The 26,034-nt window shown below is 31.5% G+C and overlaps 1 protein-coding gene across 11 annotated transcripts in view; it reads left to right on the top strand.

The window, feature by feature from the left end:
• Window positions 1-26,034, top strand: part of LOC124426743 (putative polypeptide N-acetylgalactosaminyltransferase 9) — a 174,126-nt gene that overhangs the window by 56,295 nt on the left and 91,797 nt on the right. The window contains exon 1 of one of the 11 annotated variants that reach the window (XM_046968813.1): window positions 2,980-3,173. The exons of 7 other annotated variants lie outside the window; for them this stretch is intronic. The gene's annotated coding sequence lies outside the window, so the exon portion shown is untranslated. Of the gene's footprint in view, window positions 1-2,979; window positions 3,174-25,779; window positions 25,831-26,034 lie in introns of those variants that run through there. 3 more of the 11 variants (XM_046968814.1, XM_046968806.1, XM_046968808.1) reach the window with 3 other exon arrangements.

A 26,034-nucleotide genomic window follows, 5' to 3' on the forward strand; every position in this document is an offset into this window, starting at 1 on the left:
TAGGAAGGAATTCGTTGTGTAGAAAAGGAGAGAAAAAGGGAGAGTGAGAAAGTAAGAGAGATTCGACAATGTACTACTTTAGCAATTTCTTTTCTTCTATTGCATCCGGCCTCGTAAAGAAAGAGAAAAGGAAAGAAAAGCGCGGAAACTTGTACTGTAGGTTACAAGACGCGAAGTACCACTGAAATTGGCAAGCACCAAGGAGTTTTGCTCCGGATGTCTAATCGATTAGAACTCTTCCCATTCCTTTTCCATTCCAATTCAAGAACTCCTCCCGGACGAATCTTCGAAGTTTTCCTCGTTTCTTCGCGGAGCAACCGAATCACCGTTAGATCCAAACTATCCAAACTTCTTCTTTACGAAAGAGAAAGAAAGACAGAGAGAGAAGAGAGAGAGAGAGAGAGAGAGAATATCGCGAATACTTTTAATCTGAATGAAGGACGTAGATAGGTAAGTACATACTTATCTACATACACTTGAAAAAGAGATATCGTATCGATCGAACGATACGATATTATCGATATCATTAGAATCTTATATAATGCAGTTAATATAAATATTCTTAATGATTTTCAATAATCGATATTACCTTTATAGATGGATAGATTGGTTAGTCGGTTAGATATCATTTTATTATCATTGAAACTCTTTTTGTTAAGGAGAAGACTTCGCGGAACGCGATCTCGCGAATTCTCGCGAGCGTTCATTGTAACTTAAGAAAACTTGAAGTTCTGTTCAGTCTGGTCCCTTACTTTACGATGTCGAAAATTTGGAGAATTTCGTGAACATCTCTTTGAAACTATTTTAGATAAGTTATCGTTAAAGTTAGCACTCGCCCATAGGGATGGATAGTCATATAGTCCCTTATGATAGCATCGTTTTACCGGTATACTTTCTCTATGTATCTATTAATTTATGAATTTTCCGAGGGTGTCGGAAGAAAGTTGAAAAGAGGTTATCACTGTTCTCCTTAAGGTTTTCCCGTAAGTCGTCTCTGAACTTTCATAAAACTCCTTTTCGCCTACGTTCGCTTGTTCGAAATTGCAGCCGTTGCATCGGGCTCCAACCCTCGTTTCTCTCGCGCACAATTTCAATTGAGAATGTATTACGCAAAATGTAATCGTAGTCCCCCTGTTCCCGAGTAACGAAGGGATGGTGGAGAGAGGGTGGACGATAAAATATCGGGAATGGTCAAAGTTAATTAATTTTCTTATCTATATTATCGGATGGGAAATGTTGAAGAGGAAACTATCGAATGGAAAAAGAATCGGAAGTATTTATAATGTTGTTTCGTTAATTAATGTTTTATATTATCGATCGTTGAACTCGAATTTATTTATACCTTGTTAATAATAATAATTCTAAGTCGATATTATTAATTAATTTGGTTACTTTTATTTATTGATATAATTAATTAATTTTGGTACTTTGATATCTGTTAATTGTGATCTTTTTTCTTATAGAAGCAATGTCCTTTGTTGAACGATACACGTGCTATTTTCGTAACGGTAATAATAACAATAATAATATCGAATGTTTACCATTCATGAAATATATGCTCTCACGTTCTCCGATCCTCCCTCATCATCATGGTTTTCCCTTCTTCTCCCGTGCCGATGTAAATGTCAAACGCGTGGGCAGCTTTTAATAGCTTGTCTCGTCATTTCGTTGACTTTCAACACCTGTTTTAACAAGTGAACATTTGTTTCTTTTTCTTCTTTTTTCTTTTTTTTTTCTTTTTTTTTTTTTTACTGCATCGTGGAAAGCCACTATTTTTCCATGCTCTCGTGACCGTGAAATCGTACAATTGTTATACGATACTCGGTCACATAGATATATAACACTTACTTATTATCCGCTTGAGACATAGCAGTTTGATTATCTCATTTTTCTTCTGTGCTCTATTTCTACTTCTTTTATCCGTTCGATGCCATTGGTATCTGATCGTGTATCTGAGACTTCAAAACTTTTTTCTTCGTTTTTCCAAAAATCGATTGAACAATTTATTACGATACACTCGACAATCTTAATAGCTTAACGATGAGAAACCAAATCGAATAATGAAACATTTAAGTTTATATTGCAGAGATTTCATTCGATTATTTATATATAATCGATGGGATGAATCATACATACGTGTAATTTAAGAGATTACGTTATTAAATGAGAATAATAAATGTCAAGATATATCTTTATTCAAAGAAGATATCATATGGTAAAGATAATTGAGATAGATTATCATCAACCGTAAGAAGAGAAACTTTTCGTTAGATCGTTGGCTTCCATTAATACGTATACACTTAAAGAAACCGTAGAAAGAACATAAACTATGAAATAGAAGAGTTAGCAGGAATGTTATTTCACTTGGTATATTATTTTTGAAATTTTCCTGATCCTTTTTTCGATATCAAATAGTACATTTGCGAAATATCCAGAAAATACGAAGAATATTACTATAAAATGTTTTTCTTTTTATATTTATACATATATATATATATATATATATATATATATATGTATGTGTTTGTGTGTATACATATATGTATTTATGTATATAATAAAAATTTTTTCTTTTTTTTTTCCTTTTTTCTTTTTTTTTAAGAACACGTTATCATATATAAGCTGTAAGAAAAGAAGCATAAGGAATTTTTCGTGCTCTATAGATTGAAATTTAATTTTAGAAAATAATAAATAACAATAAACATACCGAGGATCGTTTCTCTCTTTCTTTTTTTTTTTTTACCGATTTCGTGACACGAATTATCGTACATTGCATAAACCGAAGATGAAGCTTGGACGTTCCGTTTTCTCATAAAGGCCATTGAAAGTATCCGCTATTCTCCCTACATCTTCCTTTACATTCTCCTTCTTCTTCGAGGCTACAAGTTGCAGGTGGTATAGGTCGTTTGATGGTATAGGTAGAGTATGCTTGCTCGTTCGGCCTTCGTCGACTTTCAGTTCTCGCCTGAACGCCGTCAGGTGTACTTGGTCTTTTCCTTGTTTTATCGTCATTTTAAAAAATACACTAACGAAACATAATAATTTTGTACGTATTTGTTTATTACGAATGTTTCCAAGTGATATATATATTCTATTTTATTTTCTCTGTGTATGTGAGAATGTATCTCGGATATAAAAACTTTTGGATTTATAAAAATGATTTCGAAAACGTGGTGAGTCTGTATTTGCTGTTTATACGTATCAAGTCGTTCTCTCTCTCTCTCTCTCTCTCACACACACAGTCCTTTTTTTCCTCTTTTCCACTCTCTGTCTCGTTTTCTTTCCCTTTTATTGTTATTATTTTAGACTTATATATCACGGCTCACGAGCAAAAGCCAGCTGGCGTTGTTGTATTGAATTATAAAGAGAGAGTGTTGTCGCAAATTTCATCGTGACAGGATGGAAAATACGCGGGGAGAAGCGACGCTTATAGGATTAACCGCATGTAACATACTGCCGATCGTTTCGACATTACTTACGCGAAAGGTTACATGGTCGGATCGTGTATATATCCGATTATTAATAGCTATCGAAATCGAGCTTTTCTGTTCACTAAAAAATTTTGTATTTGTAAAAAGTACGAATACAAAAAATTCATATTTTCTTTTCTTTCTTTCTTTTTTGCCTCTTTTTTTTGGGAGGGATTTTATCGATCCTACGGTTTATCGAAATTTACATAGGATCAAGAGGATTACGATCTTTCTGTGAAATATTTATAAATACTTTTTTAATAAAAAATTTATTTCAAATGCTTTCCTGAAAAGAAGATCAGACTCTTAAGGATGCCTTCGTTCATCCTCGTTCCTCGATTTTACCGTTGTCCGACTGCTACTTGTCATTCCTTTCTCCCACCCATGCAACCATAAACGGTTCGTCTGGTTCAATTATTCGATGAGACTCGTAAGCTCTCCGAGCCAAATCGGCTCTTGTTTCTTTCGTATTTTTTCTTTTTACTTTTTTACCGTTTTCATAAAATTCTAAACCGTTCATTGGATCGTCGCTCGACCTTTTCCCATTTGGACATATATTATACAAAAACGTGAGACGTATCGATCCATTGATGCATCCATTTCTTGTATCTTTCTTTCTTTTTTCTTCTTTTTTCGTTCACTTTATAAATTTATATTCATTCGATTTTGAAATGAAAATTTGAAAGAGATAAATCATTTGGAAAGGAAGAAAGATGAGAGAGATGAATTTTCTTTTTCGAAGAAAATCGAATTTTCTCTCGTATCTTACTAATCCATATCTCATTTCTAATTTTTACTTGTTTCACTATGCTAATTGCGTCTCTTATTCGACTCTAATGAGTTTCAAGGTAATGCCGCGACAAATAAACCATTTATACCATAATCTAATTCGCTATAAAGGTGACGGCAGTTTCTCTAAACTTTCTCTCTCTCTCTAGTTTGCTTTTCGTGAGTATCGAAAATGTTTCTCTAAGATTAGATTGGTGGTAGTAATAAAGGAGGACCCTCAATGAGATGACATCTTGCCGCGGGATGTTACTTTGAAGTGAAGTTATTAAACTAATTTTGCGATAATTTTCGCGGTTGATCGTCATAGGCGATTTTCAAATAAATATTAAGCGAGTTTACTAATGAAGATGTTTCTTAGAAGCTACGAAATCAGGTAGCAATATTAGTGAGAAAAAGGTTCGATTATAAAAAGTCGAGAACAAGACAATTAGTAAAATAATTTTAAATTAAGAAATAAATACTGGTTTCTCTCCGCATACACACACACACACACATATATATACGCGTGTAAAGAGCTATACAGTACTTATATAAATGCTCGTATGCAATTACAGAAATCACTTTCTCTTGTCTGACATTTTAATATATAAAAATGGTGGACTGAGTTGTTAATCAATATCGATTTACGAATAACTGTATTCTCAAGATTTCTTTTGCGACCAATCGTTTACTTATTTATCAGAGAAACTTATTTTTCTGCTATTTTCTAATGAAATGCTAAAATATTTTCTCACTGCGCGTTTGACCTTTTCGTTCGAGAGATAAAAAAATCTTTTTCTTTCGTTAAAAAAAAAAAAAAAAAAAAAAAAAAACAAATTAAAATTTCGTGCAATGTCATGTTGTTATCTCGTCGATATTTCATTCGTTTTATTATCACGTATCCATTATCATTATAAATAAATTCGTAACTTGAGATCAGATATCGCTGAGTAAAGTACGAACGGAAATGTTTCAATGACGTGCAACTTTATGATTTTTTATCTCTTTATTTTATCTGGATTATCATTACTCGATATATTCTTTTTATAAAAAAAAAAAAAAATAAAAAAAGAAATAAAAAATTCTAATAATCAATATACAAGATCTATTTATATATATTATCACAATAGTATCGTATGTTATCGAGTATCATAAAATATTAAACAATTCTTACGTAAAATATTTAACAAGTGTATGTAATATTTCGTATATTATGTACGTGTGACATAAAAAAAGATTTTGTTGTATCAACAAATTCGAAGATGAGAATGGACGATGGGAGAAGAAAATAAGATTTTTTTGATTCTCCTCACGCTTCTCCATTATTTCCTCGTAAACTCCGGAGATAGCGCAGTGGTTCTTAAAAATGTTGAATCGGATGGTGGAAGATGTGTCCAGAGAGACAGAGAGAGAGAGAGAAAGAGAGAAGGATCTTGGAATACGATGTCTTCGTTCTTTTAACCTTGTACTTGCTTGTCCCTTTCCAATGTTCTTCGTCGTTCGCGCCTTACATTCGAGACGAGACTTACATACATACGAGTCACGAAGTCACCAATGGAGGAGACGCGAATTAGAACTCATTTCCGAAAAGACGTGATACGTGACTGAACAACATAGTGGTATATACATACATACATACATATTTACAGATATATAGTGTTTCATTACCAGTTTATTACGTTGCTAAATTAGGTTCGTAGGTTTACGATTCAAAGCTTTACTCTAGAGAAAGACTTTGTTTCGAGGCGAGAGAGAAGATGAGAATCTAAACGTCGATTTATCTCTCTTTCTTTTTTTTTTCTTTTCTTTCTTTCTTTCTTTCTTTCTTTCTTTCTTTTTTTTTCCATTTCTATTTACGATTCCTTTCCTTCCGTTTCGTATCACAATTTCTAACGTATCTTTCCTTGAATGATCGTACGAATTACGAAGGAAATTGAGGAAAATGTAAAAAGTTTCGACGATGAATTATACACGACAGTACTACTCTCTATTTTTAAAGTTAGTTTGGGAAGTTTATTTTCCTAAGGAAATTAAATTCGAATGTTATTTTCGTGGTTCGGTCACGATCGATTTAGTTCTTTTTTCTTCTTTTTTTTTCTTTTTTATGTTTTTTTTTATTTTTTATTTTTTTTTATTTTTTTTTTTTTTTTAGTTTTCTTCTTCTGTTTTCTCTTTTTTTTTCTCGAACTACGAGTTACGTAACGTTTTAAGAATTACGTGACGAATTATGTAATTTGATAAATGTTATGAATTATGACGCTTGAGTAAGCACAAATTTTATGCGATAACGTGTGTGCTCGTGGTGGATACGATATTTATTATTAGACGAACATATGTATCTATATGACTTTTTTTTATTTTACACGATTTACATTTACACGGTGTTCCTTTATAAGGGGTTGTGTTTTATTTAGTCATTCCATTATACATTTTTATAATTTTCTTACACGTTTTTATAATTGCGAAAAATGTACACCAATTAGTTCATAGAAAATGTCACAAAAATCACGAGTATTTAAAAGAGAAAATATTATTTTGTTACTTTTTTTTTTTTTTTTTTTTTTTTGACACATTAATATTTCTTTTGTCCGTTAATATTTTTATTCAGGGGATTTCTATATTTTAAATTGCTTTTTGAATAGTTTACGTTCGTTTAATGCAAGTTTTATATTTTTTCTAAATTAATTTTTATGTGACTTTTTTTTACAAGATTTTTTTTGCACGGTGGCATCTACCATGTCAAATGAGATTCATATATATATATATATATATATATATATATATATATATATATATTAATTTATTTATCTCGATATACGTGTATCGATAAGCTATTATTGTGATATTTATATCATCGATGTAAGAGAGAGAGATAATAGATCGGTTCTTGTTAAAAACTTTATGAGATTCTTCAGTTAAGCGTCTATAATAGTAAAGTAGCTTTCGTTATAAACGTAATTGAGTACTTATCGTATTTGCCATGATCTCTCTGTGTCCAAAGATTTCTGTATGTTTTTAACCACCTATTTTTCTTTTTATCGTAACTAAATTTTATATCATTCGTTATATTCTATTACATTATATTATATTTCCTTATAAATTTTGAAAGAATAAATAAATAATTTTATTTTTAAAATGTACGAAATTCATTGAAATATTTTTTTTCTATATATATATATATAAAATATATATCTATTTATATATATATATATATATATATATATATATATATATATATATATATATAAATATATATATATATGTTTTAGTTTATTTTTTGAGCAAAGTTAATCTGATCAAAATAATCTTTACTATACGTATATTAAATATGATATGCGTGAAATATGATATACATTGATATAATGATTGGATATCGAAGCGTAGCTTTACATGAAAAAAGAAAAAAAAAGAAAAAATTTCTCATATTTCGATTCAGCGTTAAAATCATATTTCACTAAAGTGTGTACGCACGTACATATATATCTCGTTTCCATTATTTGTTTGGACCGGGACAACCAAAAATATATAACATTGATCTCGTTTCAAATGACAAATCCACGAATCAATCCACATGGAAAACGTATTATTGTCCGTTACGTTTCGTTCATTTGTTAACAATCATATCGCAGGGAAGATATTTACGGATGTAAATAAACGGTGGTTATAAAAAAAGGATTTGTCAAAAATGTACCATTTAAAATATTTTATTTATTAATTTGTTATATATCTTTTTTATTATGTGGTACTTTAAAAAAAGAACTATATTTCGTATCATCTCATCGGAGGGATTTTTTTTTTCTTTTTTTTTCTTTTTTTTTTTTACACAAAAGTTACATCAAAAATGTGCGATAAAGATATGTACGTTGCAATTGTTCCTTATCCTTACTCTTTATTTTGTATCTTTTTAAAAGATTTTCATTTCAACCATCATACCATCAATAATCTTTACTGTTGTTAGATTACAATTCTATAGTGTTATTATATATATCGTCTACAAATGAAAGATTTGTATGTATTTGTTCATTTGAATTATAATGTTTGAAAATGTTGAAAGAATAACTATACTCGTGTGGGAAACACGATCAATTGGGAGTAGTGAGAGAATCATTTCTCCTCTGACGAAAATTCTCCATGTCTCTAGTGTAACACATTGACCATCATGAAACAGACCACTCATTGATCCAATGCTTGAACAAAATATGTTTGTATGGGACCAAAAATTCCCACATCAAATGGTTGTAATCTATGGGTCTTGTACGTTTCCGCAATTGCAATAAAATTACACCATCGGCACATGCCAATTCTGTCGTATCTGCTGGATCATACCAGGTTTTACATGATCTTGCGAAATGTAAAACGCACATAACTAGATTTAATTTATACATTTTTTTTCATTCTCTTTCTCTCTCTTTCTCTCTCTCTCTCTTTCTCTCTTTCTCTCTTTATATATATATATATAGTATTCGACAATACGTTTATTTCGTTATACTCGACAACACGTTTTAATGAAAAAGATCTTTATAAATGTGTGTATACATCATTGATCATTTATTTCATATATTCATATATTTATCATTGTGAATTATTTATATTAAATTATTTTAGAAAAAAGATTGATAATTTTTCACTTTTTGTTTTTTTCTTTTTTACGATATTTCACGTTTCTTGTTCGTGCTCGTTGAAAAAAGAAAAAAGAATCAGAAGAAAAAAAAGAAATAAAATAGAATAAAAAGTTTAATGAGAAATAAAAGCAAAGAGAAATCGTATTACGCGTAGTAAGAGGAAAGGTGTGCAAGGTCGAGGGTATATTGACCATAAAATCGTAAGTCAGATCGAACTTTTGTTTTTAGAACGCGAATAAATCTTTCTCAAATCGGTTATTTTTCGAATCCGACAGTTGCAATCGAAAACCTACGATTTTTCTTTTTTTCTCGATATTCCTCGATATTTTCTCTCTCTCTCTCTCTCTCTCTCTCTCTCTCTCTCTCTTTTAAGAAATAGAAGAAGACTATTTTACATGAAAAGGGGTATGGGGAAGAGGGGAACGAAGTTTTCCTTTGAAAACGACTCTAGTTTCACTGCGGAGTTTTCGTCATGACGAAATTTTTGGCAGCCATCCAAAAAAAATCTCTTCCTTTCCTTTTCCCTCATTCTGTTTTCCTGTCTCTCATACTATCAGGATGCCAACCGTGCGGATTTTTATCCGCATAGTGCGGTCGCTTCCCGTCCGCGGTTCGTTGTTTGTTCCACCATTCGAGGATTCCTCTTTTCTTTCTTTTTTTCTCCCCTAGTCTTTTCCTTTTTTCTTTTTTTTTTTCTTCTTTTTTTTTTCTTTTTTCTTTTTTTTTTCTATCCCAGAATCTTCTCGGCAACGGAAACTGTAACCGCAATGTTAGAGAAAGAAGCGTTTTTTTTCTTCCTTTTTGCAAAAGAAGGATGATTGCGGGAACGGTGGTGGATCATTTAAATTGGGCAACGGCATTTCGAGATACGCGTCTCTGCGGCTCGGTTAATTAAGGGGATGTTTTGTGACTTTTATATGAAGGAAAAAAGAATAGTAGTGGAGGACAAGTATTTGTACGTCGTTAAACGAGCGAACCACTGTTACGGTGTCTAAAATAAGCTATTTTTGTTAAATTTTGTTCCGTTTCTTTTTCTTTTCCTCTTTTTGTTTTTTCTATTTTTAATTTTTTATTATTTTTTCTCAACAAATTAATGTATTCACAAAAACATTATTGTACATTATTAAACTGTTAATCGGGCGATTCATCAGCGATGATTTCAAAAGTAAAAAAGAATATTCGAGTTCTTCATTTTTCGATTTATTAATTTTTCAAAAATTTTTCCGCCTCCATTCCTATCATTATATTTTTTATTAAAAGAAATTTCATATATTCGTGTATTCGCATATCGAAAATCTCTCCGGTCAACGGATTAATAATGGATTATTTCGTCGTTTTATTCATTAAATACTTCACATAACTTCTTGTAAATAAAAGATATAACATATATTGGTGAAAATTCATTGTCATACTTTTTACTTATACTTGGATATTAGTTTTATTAAAAATACACTTTTTTTTCTATTTTAATCTTTTAAATGTTACAAAAACGAAATCTTAATCTTTGATATAATAATAATGATTTTTCTTTTGATATTAATAAACGACTTTTTTTTCTTTTTGTTTAGCAAAGTCAGTATGATTCATTGCATATCTGTTTAATGAATCCATGTTGAACAGAACTATACGCGATTGTGATAAACATAATGATGGGGAATATATTAATGATAAGTAATATGTATAACGGGAACGAACTGATATACTAACGCTAGATGTTTGAATTCACTACCTCTCGTTTCCAATCTATAATTAATCATCAATCATGAATCTGAATGCTTATTCTACTGACTATGCTTCGATATAATGATTTTGGGGAAACAATCATAATTGCAAGTAGCTAAATTAACAATAATAGTTTATGTTAATGTAACGTATTGTTAACAAATTGTGTTGTATGGACACAGCGGTATATCGGGAAAATTTCTCTAGATTGATACCACTGACGAATGAATCGTGTTACTCGAAATATTTACTGTAGATTTTATTTATATACATATTTACATACTAAATTAATCTAACAAAATCTAATGAAAGAGAGAGAGAGAGAGAGAGAGAGAGAGAGAGAGAGAGAGAGAAAGAGAGAGAGATATGTTATTGGTTTTAAATTTTCCATCAACATTATATGTATTTTCTTGACTATTTTCTTGAATATTTCGATAAAAAAATTAACTTAAATAATGTTATGATAATTAGATATTTAAATAAATATCTCGAATGTATGAAACAATGTAAAATTACGTATTAATTACGGTGTGGAACGTAACAATGATTGAAAAAGAAAAGGACTAGCTTATTCGTGATGGAATTCGGTATCGACAAATCGTTATTAATGTTCTATTTTGTATATCGTATACATAACTGCACAGAAGAAAGAAAGAGGGGGAGAAAGAAAGAAAGAGAGAGAGAGAGAGAGAGAGAGAGAGAGAGAGAATGAGAAAAATAGAGAAATAGAAATTAAACGAGGCTGGAGAAGACGAGAAAGATAGCAATAATAGTGGAAGCTCGCGTATTCTGGCAACTGGCCAAGGTCGATCAGGTTCGAGTGTCTGCAGTATAGTCTTCAATGATTTCTACATATATATATATATATATATATATATATATATATATATATATAAATATTTTCTATGTATGCAGTTATATATGTAACGTATCTACGTTAGAGAGGCAACTTATTTAACTTGACTTCTTTTTCTAATCCCGGATCCGCGAACGAAACGAGGAGGTACTCTCGTATAAAGAAGGAAGTGCTGTTTTCGAAGAACTTCAGGAACGTTTAGTCAGCTCATGCTACGTGATCAGTTTTCACGAGTGGATTATTTTCAAAAGTAAAATTACGTTGGAAGATCTTCGTTTACGTTTCTATTCGTTTTCTTTTCCTTTTCTTTTCTTTTCTTTTCTATCTTTTTTTTTTCTTTTCGTATTTTTTTTTACCATCCTTTTTAAGGTTAATCGTCGAAATTATTTGCGATACAAATATAATCTCCTTGAATATTTATATTTCGTATACAAATCTAAATATATATATATATATATATATATATATATATATATATATATATATATATTTTTTTTTTTATTATGCGCCCTGTAAATGCATAGGCTCGATCTATAGGATGGATTTCAAAATAGCGGAATACACGTTAAAAGTTTTTAAATATTTTCAAATTACTGAAAAATCAAACATATGAAATGTAAATAATTAAAATTGTTATGCAGAAATGTTTGAAATAGTGCCAGTCAACTGCCGTCGACTGAGCGAAACTTTTTCTTCTTCTACCTTTTTTTTGTTTTTTGTTTTTTGGCACGATTCTTGTTAGATTTTTTATTTTTTTTTTTTTTTTTTTTTTTAAGCTGTTCGATAACTAACAAACGATTATTACTCGTCGAAAGTCTCGTTAATCGAATTATTCGTTTTCTGCGTCATTCAGGCGTGATAGTTTAAAGTAGGTCGTCCCATCTTATGATGATTAATCATCGATTTATTATCCATACTAACTTTCTCTTCTCGTATCGATTTTCTTGGGAATAGCGATAGTCATAGGAATCCGATGAACGATCCTAGAACGTTAGAAGCCGCTTTCTCGTCACGATTTTACTCGTCGTTATTATTTTCGAATCGATACTCCAGGCATTCATTCGAATGGTAATCAGATTTCCTCGGTGTTATTCGAAACGGATAGTGGACCCAGAGAGCGTAATTCTTTTGCTCTACTGATCTCGAAGAGAATCGAGTTGCGTGAACGATTTAACCGGTTTATATTATTACTTTCCTTTGCCCGATCGAAACAAATAGCTTCGAAAATTCGAAAGGCATACATGTGCGAATGCATATACGTACGTATTACTATTTAAAATATTAAATCATAGATTGATAATAGAAAATGAATTATCAAATAAATACAACGATGTTTCGAAACGATAGGAAACGTAAACATTTGTTTTTGAAATCAATCAAATGAATCAAAAAGAGAAAGGGAGGGAGGAAAGAAAAGAAAGAAAAAAGATATATAGGTAATGATAAATAAAAGAGAATACAAAGAAGTAAATTGAATGGAAGAAAAAAGTAAAGAAGAAGAAGAGAAAAAAAATAAAAATAAAAAAAAAAAGGAGAAAAAGAAAATAAAAAAGAAACAAGAATTATGAAAGACGAGAGAGAAGAAAAGTGGAAGAAAGGTCAACAGTGAGAATTCGATCTTTGCTCGATGAGCAACGAGTAAACGTTGACCTTTCGATGACACACTTTCCCATTAACAAGAAAGACCTCCTTCCTCTGCCTCCTCCGCCTCCTCCTCCTTCCATGCATGCCCATGGTGACCTCTCTCTTTCTCTCTCTCTCTCTCTCTCTCTCTGTCTCTCTCTCATTTTGTGGAAAAGTAAAGAGTGGGATGATGACAAGAGTACTTACCTGTGCTAAAATGCATCCTGCTACCTTTTGCTCAAAGATATATATATGTGTGGGCGTTAAAGACATCGACAATTTGGAAACTATGTATACAGAACGAAGTTCTGTCTTGGATTATTGAATAAACGGAGAGAGTTTCTCTCTGAGAGAGAGAAAAAGAGAGAGAGAGAGAGAGAGAGATCATTACGAAACGTGCCTGTCAAAGAACTCATAACAATATAATATACGACGGTTAATTCGTTGCAACCTTTTATTCTTTTTATATCGCTTAAAAATCGGTTATAGAATTGAAATAATTTTCAAGACAAGAGTGATATTTTGTATAGACTTAGGAAAAAGAGAGAAAAAGAAAAAAAAATTATAAATAAGATAAAAAACAATGAGAGGGAAATATGAAATTTGGAAAATAAATCACACAGATGTCAAATAATTGTCAAATAATTGTCTTGGAAATCGTTCATCTGTCATTTTACTCAATTCTTTCGTCATCTGTCATCACGAATATTCTTTTCTTTCTTCATTCTTTCTTCTCTCTCTCTCTCTCTCTCTCTCTCTCTCTCTCTCTCTCTCTTTCTTTCTCTGTATATTTCTTTTATCTCTATTCTTAAGATGTATTCGCACGGAAAGTAGTGAATTTTTACTTTTGTAGGTCGTTAGCATACTGCTGGGAACGCGCGTTTTCGGTGAAAAGAACTGACCCGAGCTCTTGTGAATTCGTTTTTGGACTTTGTGAGAAAACGAGCGTTGGGATTGGTATTCTACCGTAGTAGTAATCGTTAGTGATGGTAGTCGTGTTCCAAGTTTCTCTTTTCGCCAACTAATTCCATTCCGAAGGTATTTCAAGCGGCGCTAATCGAATTTGATTCACGGTCCCTTCATCCCCTTTGTTATCTTCTTACTTTTTTATTCTCCCTTTCTTTCGCGATAAAACGAGTCACTCTTTTAACTGTGCACTTAATTACATAGGTGTATAGACACGTATGGTCAATTTCGAGTTGATGTCATTAATGGTAGTGATTGCATCCTTTGAATACGTTTTCTTTTTTTTATCTTCCTTTTTTAATCTTTCTTTTTTATCTTTCGTTTTTTTTTTTTTTTTTTTTTTTACAATTATTTTTATAAAGATCACTCTGGGAAACGAATATCGTTTTTTGAAACTTCACGAATCTATCTCGTTCGATCGATAACATTAATTGGCATTTCCTTTTGAAAGCTTCTTCTTTTTTTTTCTTTTTTTTTTTTTTAATTGTTTTTATTACTGTGCGATCGTTTGCAAGTAATCGTTAAGTATTAAAAGCGTTTTTCTTTAAACTACAATTTTCTTTCTCTAATTGGATCAAGACGTATTTCGATTCGATTTTTATTCGATCGGTCGAACATTATTATAGGATTTCTCAAAGCGAGATTTTTTTCGATTAAATGTAGGAGGATTATTTTCGATCGAAAAAATTAATTTCTATGGGAAGCTTAAGTTTTTCGGTTTTCTTTTTCTTTATGCAAATTTTTTTCAAACAAAAAAAATAAAAAAAAAAAATAATAAAAAAAAAAAATAATAAAAAAAAAAAATAAAAAAAAGGAAAAGAAAAAAAAATTAAAATAAAAGTTTTTTTTTCATAACTGTTTCATTTTGTAAGCGAATAGAATTTTTTTGAAAAGCTCTTATGTGTAATTGAAGCAGACAGAAATAGTATTTCGTTTTTTTTTTTCCTTTCTTCGACATCGTTTTGACACACCGTATTTCCTCATTAAAAATAAGAATTATTTGTCCGCGAGTTATTCGTGTTGGAAACAAGGCATGCAAATTATCATAGCATCTCGATGAAATACGAGAGAGAAAGTTTAAATATCGTGAGCGGTCGCGAGAAGGCTATAGTCACCTTTATTTTTGTTTTTTTTTCTTTTTTTTTTTCTTTTTCTCTCCAAGAGAGTTAAGAAATTGCCTAATCGGACGACAAAGCGAAAGAAACGAAGAACGAGAAATTGCGCTAATCCGTGAACGATTAGTCCGATTTCATGAACGACTCTCGAGAATATAAGTGCCTACGAGGTTGCCGTTATCTGGCAAGCATGAAATTAAGTTAAGCAGCACCTCCAACTGTTCAGAGATTAGGTAGTGACTGAGAATCCGACATTAGGTAATATGCTTGTAAGAAAAACCATTTCTTGGCCAAGAGATAATGATTTCTTCAAACTTTAGGGTTAATCGTTAAATTCGTTTCGTTCTTTGATCAATCTATCAATTCTTCGATATGAAAAATTATTTAAAAATTATATCTTTATATTTATTTATTCATTTGTCGTATTATACGTAATTATATATTTAGATATATCTATTATATGTTATTAATTATGATTAAAATAAAACAAAATCTGTTTATTTTATCGGGCGAACATTAGTCAGTTATGAATAAATTTGAGCAGATAAAATGTGTTACATTTATAGTAAAGAAGAAACGATTAAAATAAAAGAAAAATAAGAAAAAAAAAAGAAAAAAAAGAAAAAAAAACAAAAATTATATGAAGATATTACGTTACGAAAGACGATCGTTTTCATTTTTATTTTTTTGTCTTCTTTTTTTTTTTGCTATTTCTTGCACGACGAAAAGTAACGATCCAACGAGACGACGAAGCCTTAATTCGATTCCAAAATGGTCGTTAACGTCGCGACCGACTTCATTCGACAAAATTTATTGCACCCTTACTCCCCTCCTCCCCCAATCTCTCTATACTGCCACCATCGTCGCCTCCCTCTCTCCTTCCCTCCCACTCATCTCCTTCACGTTACGAACTTTCCACGAAGATAAAAGCAAAGTTTCTCGTGTGTCTCAAAGGAGTCCGCGAGAGGAGTTTCCGGCTCGTGTCGTCTACTTAACTGCACGCATAAATCTTACGTAATATCGCGCTATTCGCGTGGCACCGAAAGAACGACACGTTTATAAGATGTTTGCCAAGGTCCGTGATCATCCTTAAGATTAATAAAACGTTGGTTAAAGTTAGTCCGATCGATTTATATGATATCTCTAATACCATAAATTTATTTTTACGAATTCATTAACGCGAACGTTGAATTATAAATGAAATTCATTAAAACGATATACTCGTTGCATCTTATTCGATTTTATATACTCATTTTAAAATCATCGACTTAAATAAATTAAAACAGAATTGTATTTTACATGTTAATGTTATTTTTATATCAGTCTGATATTTACGAGGGTGAGGGGGGTGATGAGGGCAAGGGCAATGAATAAATTACTTTGTGACGTTTCGCGCACATTATTATTTCTTGTAAACGAGATAATACATCGTTTGTTTAATTCAAATTTGTATTGTCGTTTAAATAATACAATGTAAAACAAAATGCACATTTATTTTCAATTATACAACGTTATTTAAGTAATACGATATAAACACTATACACATCTATTTTTCATATTGGATAAATATTTGTCGATGTACACGACAAAATTTATGATGTCTGATATTCTCTCTTAAGTTCATTGCTCATCTTGTCTGAGATAAGTATCGAATGGTTGCCGGTATATGTCCAAATATTTATGCAGTAACTTTACACTTTTCTCTATTCTCTTTTTGTTTCGTACCGTACTTCCAACAGAAACGTACGGTTCGTTCGTACGGTTTACCTTTGAGCAATTTCTTTCATAGGCCAACGTTAGCGAAAAATACTCGACCTCGCAACGACTTGCTCATAAAATTAGCATTTTAATGGCGATTCTTTTTACGTTTTGAAAGTACTAACGACGGGCAGGTAATGTTCCCCAGTCGTTTTAAAATTGACTTTAACTTATCGTTTTTTTCTTAACGTTTTTACACAGTTTCAAATAGATGTTCAATAAGGTCTGATCGATCGCTATAAATGATGCAAATGTTTAAGGTAACTTCTTTTTTTTTTTTTTTCTTCTCATATTTTAAACGAGAACGAGATCGTACGCGTGGTTAAGTTAAGCGAAATTACGAATAAATAAAATTATTGATCGGCGCTCGATAATATTAACAAGAAGATATTTAAGGTATTAAATAAAGGAACATTGTAATGAACGATAAAAGGAGAACAATGAATAAAAACAAAAAGAAGAAGGAAACCTAGATACAAGAACAAGATGCACCCTAGAACGAGCATCGCTGATTTTTGTTTCGCGTGTTAACCAGTCGTGTTTGTTGGCGCCTCAAGGAGGTCTTTCACCTTGCTTCTAACCATCCCTTAAACGTCACGTGGTTAATTACTTGGCACCATTATGGTCTCGTGCGAGGCCGTGCTTCGATGTAAATATCATTCATGACCGGGAAATATTTCGATCTTATTGTAAGAAATATCTTATTGAATTTGTTTTTAACTATATATTCATTTGAAATACTTCCTTAATTCTTATCGAGTCAACGTATATTCAAGATAAAGAATAGAAATGGTAAGGGAAGGGAGAAAGACGTATCCATCATGTTCGCTAATATTTGATGTTCGGAGATTATGTTTGTGGCTGCAATAATACCGGTCGAAGTTCAACCAGAGAAAGGAAGCGTACACGAGTAAACTCACGTCTTTTCGATTGTGTTAGCCGGTCGGCCACTACTAGCTACTGCTGTTTCTACGAAAGGTTACTTCTAGTTGACAGAGCTTCTTCGTCTCTTCTCTATTTCCCCATTTCGCTCTCATATTTATTTAGCTACTAGAAATTCTAGGTTCGATTCAACTTTATTCGGAAGTACTATATTATGATTCTTCGTTTCTTTTTTTTTATTTTTCTTTTTTTTTTTTGTTTTTTTTTTCTTCATTGAAACAAAATGAATCGAACGAACGTTTTAAATTATCGTATTACACCGAATAAGCTATTAATTTAATTTCATATCTTGATAGATATATCGTGATCCTTTTTAAACTTATATGGAATAAAAAAAGATTGGAAGTATGTTTATATTTTATTATTTTTCAATTGGCCGATCCGTGTTTATAACGTAATATTCGGGACAATTTCTTATACGTGGAAACAACGATAAATATTTAGATAACGATATTCTTATCAATATTAATTATAGAATTGCAATTACTTAATAATTCCTTTTGGAAAGTGGTGAATTATGGTTTCGTTCGTGGCACACGTCAGACAATTTATTTCAACGCGTTCCATTCGTTCGTTCGTCCGTTCGTGTTCGTTCGTTCGTTTCACCCTTTGAATGCTTCGAATCGAGCATTGTGGTTGGTTGACCACAAACTGAAGAAGCGAGAAAAAAAGGAAAAGAAAAAGAAAAAGAAAATGTAGGCCGAGAGGAAAAAATTCATGGTTGTCCGATGAAAGTTGATACTCGGAGGTAGAGAGGAGTGACAGTACCCGTCACTCTGTGTGTATCTGTGTCTATGTGCGCATGTATGTGTATTTATGTGTACGTGCGAAGAGAAGGGTCGTACAACAACGAAAGGGTCGCTTGAGTCTTAATTAACTCGCTCTGCTGGCTTGCTCCTGGCCTTTTACTCTTTGCTTTTCTCCCTCTCTCTTCTTTCTACAGCATCGTCGGCTTTAGCACACGCCTTTTCACTCGCTTTTCCTCTCATCTCTACTAAATCCATCTCTTTCTTTCTTTGTATCTTTTGTTTTATATACAGTCGAAATATTTGTAACTTTGTCTGTTTCTATCGCTTGAAATTCATTTCTTTAGAGATAATTTTCTTTGGTAGAAGATAAATAAGTAAACTTAATATTCATCGTTAAAGAAATAGAAGAAATTTATTATGTTTTGTATATAGTAAACTATTATATCACCCTTACCCTTCCCTTATATAACGCGAATACGTATAATAAATTGTTACTTGTGTTCAGATCTTTATATCCAAGGGTTCTTTATATACAGGTGGTCTATACAACTCGACTATCCAACTTCATTATTATTATTTAATTTAGTATTTTAATAAAATATTTATTTTATAGAAAGTTTGTTTCTTTATTCGTTTGTTCATTCGTGAGAGAAAGGGAGGGGGAGGGAGATTCTAAGACGATTAAAAATTTATCTTTCACAAATATATTCTTGCAAATGTATGCATGATCTAAATTTATATGCAACTCGTAAAACGCTGATTCATGTAACACGAAATATATAGCATGTGTTACTAGTAATATACCTATTTACTTACTAATATATATATATATATATATATATATATATATATATATATATATATATATACTTTATGAATTCATTGTATTAAGTTTATTAAATAACATTTGGTATAGGAAACGAAGTCAATTCGTATTCGGACGAAGAAATTACATTGTATAAAAATACTTCTCGTATTTCCTTGTACTCCCTTGATGGTTTCGTTTACTCCCAAGATGGTTTGAATCTTATTTTCAAGAAAATTTGCATCGACCGAAGGACCACAACGGACGTTCGGGGTTGGTTGATTTTCATCCTTTTTCTTCCTCACCGTCATCCTCCATCCACCATCCCCCATCCCCTAACTTGTTCGAGCTGACATCGTATGTACTTACTTACGAGGAGTTTCATATGTTCGATTTAAATCTAGGAAATGAAATAATGCAAATAAAAAGGGTGAGACCGGAAATGAATTCGTTTTTCCAACAACGCAAAATTAATGACTATCTTGATTTTCTGCAAAAAATAAAGAAAAAAAAAAAAATAAATAAATGAAAAGAAAAAAGAAAGAAAAAAGAGAGCAATTTACCGAAATGAATTTTTAAATTTATTCTTTTTGATGGAAAGCGATGTCTGTTTGAATAGTAAAAAATATTTAAAATACGGGACTATCATATAATACGGTTAAAACAAATATGGCTGTCATATTATGCACATTAAAATTTACATTCTTATAACGTGGCAATAGTTTTTCCGTAATTGTTTTATAATGCTCGTACTCTATATTCAACTGCATTTCAAAATTAAGTTTACTTTTTTTTTTCCTTTTTTCTTTTCTTTTTCTTTTTCTTTTTTTTTTCTTTAATTAATTTAAAATATACGAAGTAACATAGAGAAAAATTTAATGTCTCTAAATGTTTAATAAAATTGTTAATATAAATATTTACGTTATGACAAATTAAGTTTCTTTTTTTTATCTTTTTCTTTCTTTCTTTTTCTTTTTTGATTTTTACATTATCATTTCTGCCCATTCAGAAATATTCTAAAGCGTTTAGAAAATGTATACCTCTTGAAAAGAATCGTAAAGTCTTGTCACAAAACGTTTATTATGTATATTCTTTTTTAATCTACTATAATCACAAAAAAAAAGTGAAACGATTGTCATCGAAGGAATGTTTACCATAATTTCAAAATGTTTAGGTAGTTTGTGAAAGAAACTTGAGATATAGAGAAGATTTTTTCGGGATGAAAGAAAAAAAAAGTAGAATGGAAGTTAAAATAAACGCGTAGAAGTTAAAATCGTCGAAGAGAATATCAACAGCCATCTCTCTTCCTCTGACTCTTCCATTCCTCTTTTCCTCTGACTCTTCCATTCCCTCTCTTCCTCTTCCTCTTGCCCTCTCTCTCCCACTCCTTCTTCCTATTTTACTGTCTATCTCTCCTTCTCTCTCTCATTCTATTTCCCTTGTGTTTTTTTTCTTTTTTTTGGAGAGAGAGAGAGAGAGAGAGAGAGAGAGAGAGAGAGCACACACATTGGACTTTGGTCTTCTAACGTTATCTCCCTTGCCTATTTTTCTCTTTAACAATGTACATTTCGGTATTGTATTTCGAGAAGATCCTTCCGGCTACCAGGAGAACGTTTTCATGGTCCTTTGCTAGGAATATTTTCTCCTTTCCTTTTTCTTTCTCTTTTTTTTTTCTCCCCTCCTCCCTCTTCTTTCATCTTTTTACTATCCATCTCTGAACATTCCGACATTCTAGAAAATTTCCACTTCGCTGTCTCGATTGCACGCATAAGCACACAACCATGCACGTGCTATTATTCTTATATACACGTATATAGATAAATCACCGTACACATGTACGTATGTAGGAAAGTTTTGCTTTGTCCAAGAGACGGCGGTTTACGGGAGGCTAACTTTATCGATTAGGCTAGGCGGTGCCCTGACAAGTACATCGTTTTTCACGGCACTCCCTTTCGCCGAAGGGTCCTTTGCTCCGACCAAAAAGCAGCAGCATCCTAGATCACCTTCTTAAGGTTCCCAAGTTGATAAACGACTACACTAGCTGTTCCGACTAGTGTTTATTTGAAGGATCGTCTAATGAATTTTAGCGAAATCGTTGTATATCTTCGTTAAGATAAGCCCTTCGTGTCTACAAGGAGTATAAATATTTGTTTCTGATTTCATAATACATAATTTTTTTTCTCTCTCTCTTCTTCTTTTTTTTTTTATTTTTCTTCTATTTAATACGAAAAAGGAAAAGTTGATGTTGCATGTCGGTTTTAGTTTACTTCTCTCAAGAGGATGCGTGACTTGGGAATCGTATAATTGAATGGACAGATAGATATTTCATAATAATCAGAGTATCTGTATACTTTTTATTAGTTGATTTATAGTTTAGAAAAGTGGTTTACTATATAATATTTCGTAGTAGTAATACAAATTATGTGTATAATAATTATAATGATATATATATATATATTTATACATATTTATTTATTTATATTTATAAAATACTATTTATCAACTAATAATAGAAAATCTGTATATAAAATAATTATAATATTTATGCAATAGCAATATATTTATCTACTATTATTATTATTACTATTACTATTACTATTAACATATAATAATGATAATAAAATGATAATCATAAAAATTTAAATATAGTATGTAATAGTTCAAAAAAAGAGAGAACGAAATTTCGATCGACTGATTTTTAATTTAATAATATTAATTAATAATATTGAAAATAAAAATAATAATTGACGAATAGAACGTACTTATTAATTAAAGGTGGAAAAAAATGAATATACATATTTTTTATTCTAGACATTTAATATTTGATTTTTTTATTCTAACATTTGATATTTGACATATAAATGTTCTATATGTTCAGAAAACAAACAAACAAAAAATACATTATGATCAAGTAACAATGAAATTAATTTCAAGTTTCAGATAAAATAATTCGTTGAGTTGATACAACGTATCAATAACGATGACATCCCAAGTTGTCCTTTGACTTTTTCTCTTCGCTCTCTCCGTCTCTTCTTTCGTCCTTTTCTGTAAACTGGAAAATAGGAGGGAGGGACCATGTCGGCTTTGGCTCCGTACCGTGTTGCCATTGTGTTGATGTTTGAGGAAGCCTAACCTGACGTTTGCTCGTTCCTGGCTGATGGATGGCTTTCTCACGGATCGAATTAATCTCGTTTAAGGCGAATATATCGGTATATAAGAACACCGTTGAATTGTTGAGATCGTTATCATCATCGTTGTTTCTTTGAACTTTCACCCTAAACTTTGTTCTCTCTCTCTCTCTCTTTCTACCATCTTTTCGATCTTGATCTATTTAATGTCGAGGTAAAGACGTGTTGGTGTAAAACGTTTCGTATTTTCGCGTAGAAGATGAAGAGTACCTTTTCCGAAGTCTTTGTTTTATCAGTAAGGAACGAAAGAGAGAAAGAGAGAAAGAGAAAGAGAGCAAGAGAGAGCAAGAGTAAGAGAACCTTTAATTAGATTTAATCTAATTAAAACACAAGCAAAAGCTTTTGATTGTGCTTCTATTTTTCTTTGTATCCGAAACGTTCGTTGATTTATTTGTCTTTTTTTTTCTTTTTCTTTTTCTTTCTTTCTTTTTTTCTTTTTTTTTTTTTTTTTTATTTTGTTTTAAATCGCAGAAAAGGGAGATTAAAATATTCGTCTTTATTAAAACGAAGAGAGAATGTTCTAATTATTGATTATATTCGAACCATTCGTTCTTTGATAATATTATTCAAAGGACTTTCACGTGATGCATTCGAAATGGAAATTTCAACTCCTACGAAATCGATGAAATGGAAAAAGAAGAGCTTAAAAGAGATAGTTTCCTTTTCTGTGCCATTTATGATTGGCAAGTAGCCACGTACATACTTAACACGGGTAACTCGAGGGTATACGTTGAGAAGTTAGTGCTCTCTCTCTCTCTTTCTCTCTCTTTATCTATCAATTTCTCTCTCTCTTTCTCTCTGTCTCAAGCCGAAGAGATTTTCTCAGCTCACGCGTTCAACGAGACGTCTCAGCCATTGCTTATTTTCTCTTACTACGAATGGATTTGTTGGAAGAACTTGTACTTTTCTATCTTCCCTACTGCTTCTTTTCCATTATTCCTTCTTTATCCAATTTTGTGGTTAACCACAAAGAACGATCGAGAGAAAAAGAGAGAGAGAGAGAGAGAGAGAGAGAGAGAGAGAGAGAGAGAAATCAAGAAGAAATTATTTAAACTTTCTTTCTTTTCCTTTCTTTTTTCTTTCTTCTTTTTCCATCTTTTTCAAGACACAAGTACTTTTTCATATAACATTATATTTTCATTCATTCTTTTGTTAATTTTTGTCATTATTTTTATCATTGTTAAGATCTTTGTTGACGAGCTTTGTCATTGCGACTATTATCATTGCACGTATGTCGCTTTTATTTATTTATTTATTTTTTTTTTTTTTATTTTCCTCTAACACTATCAAATATTCGGCAGCGTATATCGTTTCTTTTAAAAGACTTTTTATTCGTTCATATCCGAATTATTCATATGTTTAGCATTGTTTCGCAAGCTAATTAGTTTAATTTCAGGCCACGGAAGAAAATATACTGAAAATAGTGAATAGCACTCGACCGTCAACATATTCAATTGCGATCTACATTTCTGAGTTTCTCAAATAACGTTCAGCCGTTAATTAATTCGGTAGACGATCAGCACTACTAATTTTGTTTTAGTTCAATTACCACGTTAGAGTAAATTCCATTTAAAGTGTCTCCTGCTGATATAAAAGGATAAAGTCACCGTTTAATGAATACCTGACGCTAGTACGACCGTTAGCACTGGTTAGCTTAGTTCGTTCTCTCTTTCTCTTCTTCTTTCTTCCACTCTCCCCTCTTTTCTCTGTCTCTCTCTTTCTCTCTCTTTCTCTGTCTCCCTCTTTCTTTCTATCTCTCTCCCTCTTTTTCTTTCTCCTCCTCTTCTTGAAGATCTTGATGACCTTCGGCCGGATGCGCATTCTTTTCTGCCTGGATGCCTGGAGGCACGGTTTAGGCTCGGTAAACGAGTTTGCCACAGATAAAAAGCTAACCTAGGTGTTTCTAAGAAGTCCAGTCTTATTTAGTCATAACTTGTTCGACCAAATTCTTAATGTTTAATTACGGAACGTACAGAACTTTTCATAAAACAAATCTTTTTTCTTTTTTCTCTTTCTTCTTCTTCTTTTTTTTTTGATCCAATAAAAATTAAATAAATCAAATGATGAATCAAATATGTCAAGGTCGAACGTAATAAGATTTTTCTTTTTCATCAACGATGAGTCAGATTTATTACATAATCCTTTTGTCTGATTAAATTTTATACTTGTAGAATATTATGAAATATTAATCAAATTGAAAAAACTTTAGGATTATGTATAAATGGAAAAAAAAATATTAGAGAATAGATGATCACTTGAGTTTTATTAAAGAATTAATAGATTAAATTAAAATGACTAAATAAAGGGGATGAATAAATCATCGAAGGGGAGGGAGCTGTATCGAATTTTCGTCAGCTTGCAATCGCAAAAGTCTACATTCCTTAATCGCGAGAATACACAAAATGTGGTTGACCTCGTGAGCAAGGCTACCAAGTGCATATACATATATATATATATATATATATATATATATATATACCATACATGTGTATGCATTTTCGACAGTATCTCCTTTTCGCTTCGTCGATTCGTGCTCGTCGACGGAATGCTAATTAGTCGGCGAACACGTTAACGGTTATTGGTTTTCGTCCGTTTTGAGATCCAGGAAATACTAATTATTTGTTTCTACTCTCGAAAATATCCAAATTTATTACGAAAATCGAGTATTACGAGGTAAAGGTTATTTTCACCGATTTATTGTTTTTCCGATCTTCTTGTTGTCTTTCCCTAAAAAGCTAATTAATACTTCTAATAAATTTTAATGATAGGATTTCGTGTTTATGTTTGTGCATTTGAAAATATTTCTTCTCGTTAATGAAAAAGATTTTGTAGGAACAATCGATCAACGTTAGGAATAATTTATTCACCGTTATTTCGTATGGTGATGTTTGACGATTCGATTGATATTGAATGTTTAAGAAGATTTTAATATCGTAACAAGGACAATAATATATGACGTTTACGTTATGGATTTTATTTCTTTCTTTTCTTTTCTCTTTTACTTCTTCTTTTTTTTTTTCTTCCTTTTTCTTTTCTTTTCTTACAAAGTAGAAGGGCAAGAATCACCAGCCAAGATTTCCTTCGGAATGATTCAACGAAGAAATGTTTTCGTTCTTGCATTCCAAGTTAAAAATTCTAAAGAAAGTGAGATATAAGGATTTTTTTTCAGAACTTCCTCGCGTGGTTTTTCTGCGATTCCTTGGGGAAAGTGCGGTTATGGAAGATGAAGAAGAAGAAGTAGTAGTAGTAAGTAGCAATAGTAGTAGTAGTTGTAGTAGTGAAAGAAAAAGAAGGGTGGAAGAGAGGATTGCCAGTCCTTGCCAGTAATCCTACTTAGGAAGTTCGGTAATACCGAGGCTATGAATAACGGTAAGATTACGTGGCAAAAGTCTTTCGACGTTGGCCGATCTTTTCAATCCCCTTCCTCGCTTTTCCTCCATCTTTTTCTAC

Source organism: Vespa crabro, chromosome 9 (assembly GCF_910589235.1).
Source record: "Vespa crabro chromosome 9, iyVesCrab1.2, whole genome shotgun sequence".
In the NCBI taxonomy this organism is placed as follows: domain Eukaryota; kingdom Metazoa; phylum Arthropoda; class Insecta; order Hymenoptera; family Vespidae; genus Vespa; species Vespa crabro.